At 38.7% G+C, this 9606-nt stretch overlaps 1 pseudogene across 1 annotated transcript; it reads left to right on the top strand.

Annotated features, from left to right (window-relative positions):
• Nucleotides 1–265: 265 nt before the first annotated feature.
• On the top strand, nt 266–3147 carry LOC307057550 (HAUS augmin-like complex subunit 6; annotated as a pseudogene). Its single transcript has one exon. The product of its transcript is annotated as an HAUS augmin-like complex subunit 6 (transcript).
• The last annotated feature ends 6459 nt before the right edge of the window (nt 3148–9606 follow it).

The raw sequence follows: 9606 nt of genomic DNA, 5'->3' as shown, positions 1-9606 counted from the left end.
TACCAGCTTATAAAGAATCCTTCAGGACTTCCCTTTGGCAGCTGTTCCGTACTCTACCCTTAGAGGCTCTATTTCCCTGCGACTTTAGAGTCTCAGGCCATTTGAGGCCATTTGAGGCGAAATGGTTCCAGGCGAGAGAGGATCAGGCAGTGGCAATGGAGGGGTCGCAGTCACGTCAGGCTGCCCGTAGGGAAAAAGCCTGGGGGCCGTCTCGGTCGCTGGGCCCTGCGCTTTCTTCCTTTGCCGGGCCCTGCCTACCGCGAAGATGAGTTCGGCCTGGGTCACCACTTTGGAGAAGGAGCATCTCTGGATGTATCTGCAGGCGCTCGGCTTCGAGCTGGGCTCAGCGACCGTAGCCTGTGGAAAGATGGTGCCGCACACGCACCTCGGAGTGAACATGTCTGACGAGTTGAACCGGAAAGCCTTTCAAATAGTTTCTTATTTTTTATTTCAAACGCTTGACCAGTCTCTCAGTGAAGAAGTTTTCAAACTTTGTTGGCCTCCATTTGACCAAAAAAGTGATACTGAATTCTGAAAACATTGCTGTGAGTGGTTAAAAAAGATTTCTGCTGAACGTGGAAGTAGCTTTCCTCAAGTTGTGGGTTCACTATTTCTTTCTCCTGGTGGTCCTAAGTTTATTCATCCGATGTATCACTTTGCAAGATTTGTTGCAATAAAATATATAAGAACCCATTCTAAAAATTCTTCTGTACATTTTCCAGAGACATTTAATGTAAAGCCACAAGATTTGCACAAGTGCATTGCCAGATGCCATGTAGCACGTAACAGATTTTTACAAATTTTGCAGAGAGAAGATTGTGTTACCTGAAAATGCCAGGAAAATGCACAGTTGTCAGTTAAACAAGCACGAAATTTGAGATCAGAATGTATAGGACAAATTTTAAAAATGGAACCCTATGATGACCAAAGTAATATACAAGAGAAAATTCAAAAGGTTTGGTCTTTGTGGGCTTCAGTGAATGAAACATTCATGTTTTTGGAAAAAGAGAGAAGTTGTTAGTTCAGTCCTTAGCCTTGTCAACCAATATACTTTAGATGGAACTAATGTTGCTATCAATATTCCAAGGCTCTTACCTGGCAAAATTGAGAAACAAATGTGTCAGTTGCACATAGGAAATGTTTATGAGGCTGGAAAATTGAATCTCTTAACAGTTATTCAGTTATTAAATGAAGTCTTGAAAGTAATGAAATATGAACATTGTCAGGCTGACCAAGCAAGACTGACAATAGACCTTCATTTCCTTGAAAAAGAGACCAAATTTCAGAGAGAACGATTGTCAGATCTGAAGCATATGAGGTATAAAATAAAAGAAGATCTCACAACTGTAAGACATTCTATTGTTGAAAAACAAGAAGAATGGCATAAAATTCGGAAAGAATTTCTCGGCCTGTCTCCTTTTGGTCTAATTAGAGGTTGGACTCCAGCTGTGGATCTTTTACCACCTGTGTCTCCCCTTTCGTTTGATCCTGCCTCAGAAGAAGCAGACGTGAAGAGTATTCTTTTGCAATACGCTGCTTCACTTCAGATACACCTAAGCAACATACCCAGGAAAATGATTGCAGGAAGGGCAAGTGATATCCTGGAAACTAAATGTGATCTAGCCAAGGGCCCTGCTTTTTCCTTGTGGCAGCTCATTTCACCATCAGACAGAAACAGTGTTAACACTACTTGAAAAGGACAGGAAGTTGACATCTCCTAGAGAGAAAAATGAAACAGTGTCTAAGAAAACACCAGAATTTGAAGTGGAAGACTCTTCATCATCAAATGTTGCAAAGAGTAGTGCATTTGGAGGGTCTCTGCCAGCTAAAAAAGGGATCCATTCCAAAAAGAGCAAGATCATCTGGGAGAAGAGGTTGCAAGGGCAGTTTTATCTGCTTCACCACAACCTTCTAAAGGAAAAGAAGTCATGTTAGAGGAACTAATTGACTCTCTAGTTTCTAACCTGTTCTTAACAAGGAATCAAGTTCCCTGGACTCCAGAAAACTTGGTAAGTGATGTTAGGAGCTCATGGAGAAAAGCTGCTAAAATAGAAGAAAACAGAAGTACAGAACCAATTCAAATGGATACCGAACATAGAGAAGTATTGCCAGAATCCTTACCTGTGGTGCATAATCAAAAAGGGTTTAACATGGCCAGTTTTTTCTCAGCAACCACTGTGTCCGATTCTAGCCATTCTCATTTGCCTGAAGAGAAAGTTGTTTCAGATTGCCTTAAGTGTGTGCTTCAGAAACCTGTGGTGACCAGTTACATAGGTGAGCCAACAACACAAAATCTGTCAGATTTGTTAAGTAAGGATATGATTTGTAAGCAAGATTTCGAACGTACAGCTTTACAGAACAAGCTTCTAGAAACTAGCCAAATAGAGACATTCTCCCCTGCTGTAGGCAAAAGGAGAGATGTGATAGGTAGCTGTGAAGAAGAGTATATTAAAATATCAGACCACTCGAAAGCTTTGTACAGAGATCTTTCCATGCATAAAAGTATGTTATGCAACTCTTTTCAGGTATCAAGTGGAATTAGTTCCAGTTTTAAAGATAGTGATTTTGGCATATTACATGAAACTCTTCCAGAAGAAGTTGGTCACTTACGTCTTAATAGCTCCAGTAGTACAGAGGCCAATTTTAAACTGGAAGCAAATAGTCCTATGCACAGTGGTATTTTCCCAGAAGGTGTTGTGGAAGGAAGACAGACTACTCCAGAATCAGACTTTAATTTACAGGCTACTTGCAGTGGATATGAGGCTCTGAAGAAATCTCTGTCCAAGCAAAGGGAAGAAATTTGCCTCTCTAATCCTGAAACACTTGAAAGACAAACCTGAATTGAGCCTTACTTCCCAATACATGCAAATTGATATGCTTAACTTTTGGGGCACTCATGATTTGCACACTGACTATACAAAACCATCTTCACGCGTGTCCCTTGGTGAAAGAAAACGGTCTCTTTCACCACTAATTAGGTTTTCTCCAGTGGAACAGAGATTGAGAACCACAATACCATGTAGTCTTGGAGAACTCCTACCTCATTTAACAGTCAGTTTTGCTGAAGAAGAAATCTTGACTAAGAGCCTTGATGTAAAAGAATCTCCATCTGACTTGAAAGATGAAGCAGTAGCCCAGTCAATTTAACTATGATGAACTTAAGTTGAAGCAATGTCACAGGATAAAAACTGATTTGTCATTTAAATACACATTGGAAGTGTAACTGTTTTTCAAGGTCTAAAAAAGTCCTAAATAATGCTTTTTAGCCTTCTCTGCTGATTTTAGGTAAGGAGAGTATGTTTGGATTTTCTCTCTTTGTATGGATATGGGGTTGAAATGTGAAGTATTTCGAAAGCAAACAAGTTACAAGAAGCCATTTTGGTTTCTTGCATAATCTTGTAAACATGAAGTAAATGGCAAAGTATTAGGTTCACTAATTCATTATGTTCTAATTTCAGTTAATTAACAAAAGGATGAGTAGTTTTTGATGTGTTTTATTAAGTGGTTAACTTAATAGCCATTGGATATACTGATCTTTCTTTTTAGGGAAATAAACAACTTTTATTGTTTCTTTTTAGAACAGTCTGGTACTAAACAAAAAAAGTGAGGAAAGTAATGCTTTGGGGTGTATAATCAAAATGACAAAGTTTAAGTTTGGGAAAGCTCTAAAGAGGCTTAATGATTATTCAGGTAGGTTGATCCTGAAAAATGATATTTGATGAATAAAGTGCATGTGATGATAGTGAAGACTGGAGCAGAATGAATTTAGAAAAAAGGAAAAAGGTGGAAGATGACTAGATACTTTTGAGGGATACTAACTATAAATCCATTCAGTGGGTTGTATAGCAGTTTTATATTTAGTCTAATTTAGACTTTGAGAATTTAACTCTAGTTTTTTATTTTAACAGAAAAAATGTAAATTAAAAAATGAGTCTGTGTTTGGTTTTTTTTGGAGGGGCACTGTTTTGGGGGAAGGGAGCTAATTTTTTTTTTTTTATAATTTTTTATTGGAGTATAGTTGCTTTGCAATGTTGTGTTGGTTTCTGCTGCATGGTGAAGTGAATGCGCATACACACATCCCCTCCCTCTTGGACCTCCCTCCCTCCCCCCGCCATCCCACCCAACTGGGCCATCACGGAGCTCCGAGCTGAGCTCCCTGTGCTATACAGCAGGTTAAGGGAGCTAATTTTGATTGTTACTTTCCTCCTCAAAAACCATCAGTTCCCCACTGCCTACAGAACAGCTTCAAATTAACTTGAGAAAATTGGATTTGGGGTTAAATAACTTGTTCAGTGTTCCACAGCTAAGTCAGTGGTGAAGCTAGGATTTGACCCTATTTTCCTTCCTTAATATACCAACAAGACCTCCTAGAAGTAACTAAAAGGCCGGGGTGTAGGATATGGCTGCAGGAGTGGGCCTTCTGGACTCTAACTGGGAGTCAGATGTGAGGCCTCTTGTACAGTGTCCTGCCTCATGTAGGCAGACACCCTGGCCAAGAAACAGGCTTGTCTTTAGCATCCAAGTGAATACATGCTATTGCCCACTGCGAACCAGGAGGCTAAGCACACACCGGAAGGCTGATAGCACCTACAACACCCCTGTGTCTAGCCCCAGCTCCTAACCATCACAACCTTGTCCAGTTTGCCAAGAAGCTGGCAAGAAGAGGAGAGAACTTGAAGGGAGGAGTTCTGGAAGTGGATGGGCTTAACAGTTCATCTTTCTTCAGTCATTTTGGCTTACTTTCTCTGTGTTGCTTGTTTGATCCAGGTTTGAAGGCCAGTCTTTTTTTGTGGGAAAAGCACATATAACTACCTTATTTGCAGCGGAAAAGAAAGAGGAAGAGAAAAGCTTCTCCTAAGGTGCCATATTCTTTTATTAGTTAATAGAACAAATAGGGACTCTGTAAGTCTACTGGGAAACTATCCTCTAGTCTTAAGAAACCCAGTATCAGTAAATCCAAAATTAACATCTAAAGGAGAAGGTATTGCTGTCATACTAGCATCTACAAAGTGCCAGGGCTATTCCTGGATACTTAATAATACATATTATATCACTTAATTCTCATACCTCTGTAAGATAGTGATATTGTACCTATTTTACAGGTAATGATACCAAAGCTAGCAAGCTTAAATGACTTGTCTAAGATGGACTCGAGGAATTACCTGGGATACCTCTTAAAAAAACATGTATTCTGTAGGTCTAAAATGAGGATTAGAAATCTGCATTTTACATAGCTTCCCTGGTAATTCTTAGGCCCAGTAAAAAGCTTGAGAGCCACTGCTAGGGGATACAGATTCACATTTAGCCCTGGGGTATCTTAAAGAAGCTAGGTACACTATTACATACATACTGCTTTAGAGATCTTAGCCCTCTGATAAGGAAGCTGAAGTTCACCAATAAGTGTGGGCCCTGAATTACTGAGAATCAAAAGATCAGAATATCTCTGGGTATTAATGGATTTACAAAAACCACATTGTTGTTAAGTGAGTCATACCTGTGATAGGCTGAGAGTTTTTGGCATTCTTCCCTGTCCTTTGTATGCCCATAGTACAAACAAAAGTATATTAAATCTGTCACTTTCTCCTAAACCATTTTGATTATGACCTACTGCCTTCAGTCTCTTCCTTATCCAATATTGCCTGCATACCTGCCTTTTGACCTTAAGGGACTGCTTTGATCATATCACTTCTTGGTTTAAAATTCCATTAGTGGTTCATTGGTAATTCCACAATAGAGTTCAAATTTAAAGGCATATAAGGTCTCCTCCACAGATTCCTCTTTTCCCCCTTCCGCTATGCCCTTCCATTTTTTTCTGCCGGAAATGCTTTGGTGAGCATGCGTCTTTAAAAATCTTAATTCACAGTTCCGAAGCTGGAATGTCCTGCCTTCATCTCCCAGCTTTTCACAGTTATAGTTGTCCGTTAGGGCTCAGAACAAATGTCACTTTCACCTTGAAGTCTTAATCTCTTATCCATGGGCCTCTCCCTTCTCTGAAATCTCCTATGGTTTATGTTAACTTTTATTCACTTAGTATTTTTCATTTATTGCTTTTGTTGTATTTTTTCATGGTTGTATGTAATTCCTCCATTTGTATTGATTAAATACATACAGACATACATACTTACGTAGATGTGCGTGTGGGGTGTGTCCACGCCTACATATACTCCAAGGGCCATAGATCATCCTTAGCAGATATTGAAGATATTTCTTTGCCTTCTGTGTGATGGAGTTAAAGTAAGGGTAGAGAGAGAGGGCTACTTTATTGCTAAGAGTACTTTTTCTCATTACATTCACAGCAGAATGTACCTTGTTTTATTCACTATTCATAAGACGAAGGTGTGTAAACTGACTTCTCTATCAGTTTGAAACTTTAGATAATGCCTCTATGTCCTAATTGTTTTAAATGTTTAAAAAGGACAAGCATATAATATTGCTTAACATGAAAAATGTTATCAAGTGGGATAAAGACTATTTGTTGTTAAAGAAAATCAATTTGAGGGAATTTAATTGAAAACAAAAATATAAGTATTTTGAAACCATTCTTTACCATGTGTTTCTTAACCATGATCTATGGAGTCAATTTTATTTAATTCTTGAGGCCTGTATAAAAGGAAACACTGTTTTTTCCCTACCCTGAGTATACTAAAATTAAAGTAGATATGTTTAAGGACACTTTCCTCAATGTAAAGAAAGTATTTGCTAAAGTGAAATTCTCTTTCACATTAAGTTGCAGATACATAGTTGATATACCTTTCGCCTTATGCACTGTGAATGTTAAATCCACATCCTGAATTTAAAATATTTGTGAGTCCTCTATGGGACTATTTGTAAATGTTTTGCATACTAGTCTTGAATAAACATTCAGTATCAAAAGAAAAAAAGAATCCTTCAGAAATATTCCATGTATATATAAGGTACTGTGTACATAGGAGAATTCCTTTTATTTAAGCAGATTTGTGCTTTATTCTGCATTTTAGTTTATAGGATGGAGATAGCTCTTGCCAGGACATTGATTAAAACAGAGAAAACAGGCTTTGATGTAAGCATTCTGATGGGAACATATTTCTTTATTGTCTTGTCATTTAGTCTTAGCCATACACTGTCACCGTGATGGATGCCACCAATAAAAGTGATTGTTCTCTTAATTTTAGTATGCTTAACACTTCACTCTGGAGGAAAAGCTGGCTGTAAATATGGGGCCCTGCGCTGTTCCTGGCCACAAATTTTGGAACTTGCTTCAATCTGGACTCATTACTCTCTGCGTTTGGTGCATAGCAGTTATACTGGGAACCCTCTTCACCATCATCCTGGTGGTTCTCTGCTTCTCTTTTGTATTGTTATCTCTTGTTTCTTATGTCCCATAAAGTATTCTGTCCTAGTTTACTTCTTCATTTTGGGAGAAAAAAAAATCTCCTCATAGCTTTCTATGAAAGAAACTTTTGGGAGGTTAATAGCTTGAGAACTGATTGATTTGAAAATATTTTCAGTGTATTCTTATTCTTGATTGGTAGTCTGCCTGGGTATTGAATTCTATGTTGGAAATTGTTTTTCTTCAGAACTGTGAAGGCATAGATGCAGGTTTCAGTGTTGCTTTTCAGAAATCTGAAGGCTCTTTTTCTTCTAAGTGGGGTAGTTAAATATCTTCTACTATCTCCAAATGGTAATGAGAAAACAGCTCTTTTGAGTTGCTGCCTAGGTGTTTTACATGTATGTATGACAATCCTGCTCACGCCCAGAGTCTGGACATTTAGGAAGGACCTGAGCTTAGGATTCCTATCACAAGCTCTGCCATTGCTTTTCCCAGGGCATCTTTTAAAATAGCCACTTACAGTTGAGCCGATGAAAAACTAGTGACCTCTGTCCCAACCACCTTATAAATAATAGGGGCTTGGTACCCTGCCATCTCCTGCTTGCTTGTGACCTGGGATGGAGGATTGCCCTTCCCCCAGCTCATTGCGTTCCCCCCCCTCCTCTTTGTGGGATCTGTAAGTAATAAATCTTTGACTTTATGTCCTTTGTGTGAATGTTCTGGGTCTTTAATCAAAACAACCCCTGAGTTTTCACTTTTCCGAGGTGGGAGCTGGGATGCTGAGGGGGAGCTACCTGCTGGCCCATGGGTGGGTGGGTGCGTTGTGCCTCCTCATTCAGCAGGTCATAATCTGAATATTCTTAATTTAATACACCATCAACTGGTACTCCAACACACCAGGGAGGTGAATTTTTACAATATTATGCCTTCTGTATTATTAGGCATTTTGTTGGATGCTTGTAGGACTTTTCAACCTGGAAACTGTCCTTTAGTTTTTTAGAAGTTTTCTTAAACTAGTTTATTCATGATTCTTCCTGTCCTTTTCCTCTCTTTTCTCTTCCAGGAACTCTTTTAATTTCAATTTGTTTTTCTGGGTTGGACCTTCAGTTTTTTTATCTTTACTTTCTCATTTTCATCTCTTTTGTTTATGTTCTACTTCCTGGAGATTTCTTCAAGCGTATATTTTATCTTTTTTCTGAAACTCTTGATTCCTAGCTTGCTTTTAATTTATGAGTTGTTTTAATTTGTTCTCTGAATTTTCTTTCTTAGAATATCCTGTTCTTGCTTCATGGATGGAATATTTTCTATTACTAGTTCACTGATATTAAAAAAAATCATTTTAATCTTCTTATGTCAACAACTTTCTTCTCCCTGTGTTAGTTCCTTTATATTTTTTGCTCGATTGTGTCCTTGACCTTGGACTTCCCAGCCTCCAGAGCTGTGAGAAATCAATTTCTGCTGTTAAACCATCTAGTCTATAATATTTTGTTGAAGCAGACCAAGCTGACTAATACGGAGAGTGTAAACTGGAACTTCCTCGATGTGTCAGTCTTTTGGGAGAAGCAGAAATTGGGTAAAGTCTAGAGCATAAGATACTGTTGAGAAAAGAAAGCTAAAATGTGGTTGAAGTAGGAGGTTATGGATAGTCTATGGGAAGCATGAAGACCCTTGGTATCTTTCAGGTCATGGAAAAGAGCAATAAGACTCATTGAAGGTAAAGCTCACTTGCCTAAGCATTTGATTTGTTAGCATTCCTAAGCCCAAGGAATGCTCAAAACATTTAGAAAACTGAGGGAGATGGGATGTGTTCTGCTGTGAATGAACACGTACCAGAGAAGATTCCATTGCCATTTTTAAGAGAGAGTGGATAAATTTAAAATGGGACCATTTGATGTAAGACTTATGCTGGGTAATGAATGGTTCAGCACGTAATCTCACAGCTCCTTGTGGCATATTTTTAAGTACTGTACTTGCAGATGACCTTTTACAGAGGTAAATTACCTGTAAGGGGCTATAGTGCTACATTTTAATAATGCTTCAGGGACATTAGGAGGAAAGTAACAGGTATTATTTGGTGATAGGGTCCCATTGTTAACCTTCAGGCTGCTGCTGAGCAGCAAATCCAGCTTCAGCAAGAGATGTCTCTTCTGAGGCTTTAATAATTGATCCAAACTGGCAGAGCTTATACGCAGTAAGTTAAGGGGGGAAAGTAGAAAAAACAAGGAAGGAGAGGAAAAATGCTTAGAGTAAGAAAATCTAAGTGGTTCACTTGGGAAAAAAATATCGATAAATGGTTC

Source organism: Hyperoodon ampullatus (genome assembly GCF_949752795.1).
Source record: "Hyperoodon ampullatus genome assembly, chromosome: 8".
In the NCBI taxonomy this organism is placed as follows: Eukaryota; Metazoa; Chordata; class Mammalia; order Artiodactyla; family Ziphiidae; genus Hyperoodon; species Hyperoodon ampullatus.
This window is presented reverse-complemented; position numbering and strand designations above follow the sequence as displayed.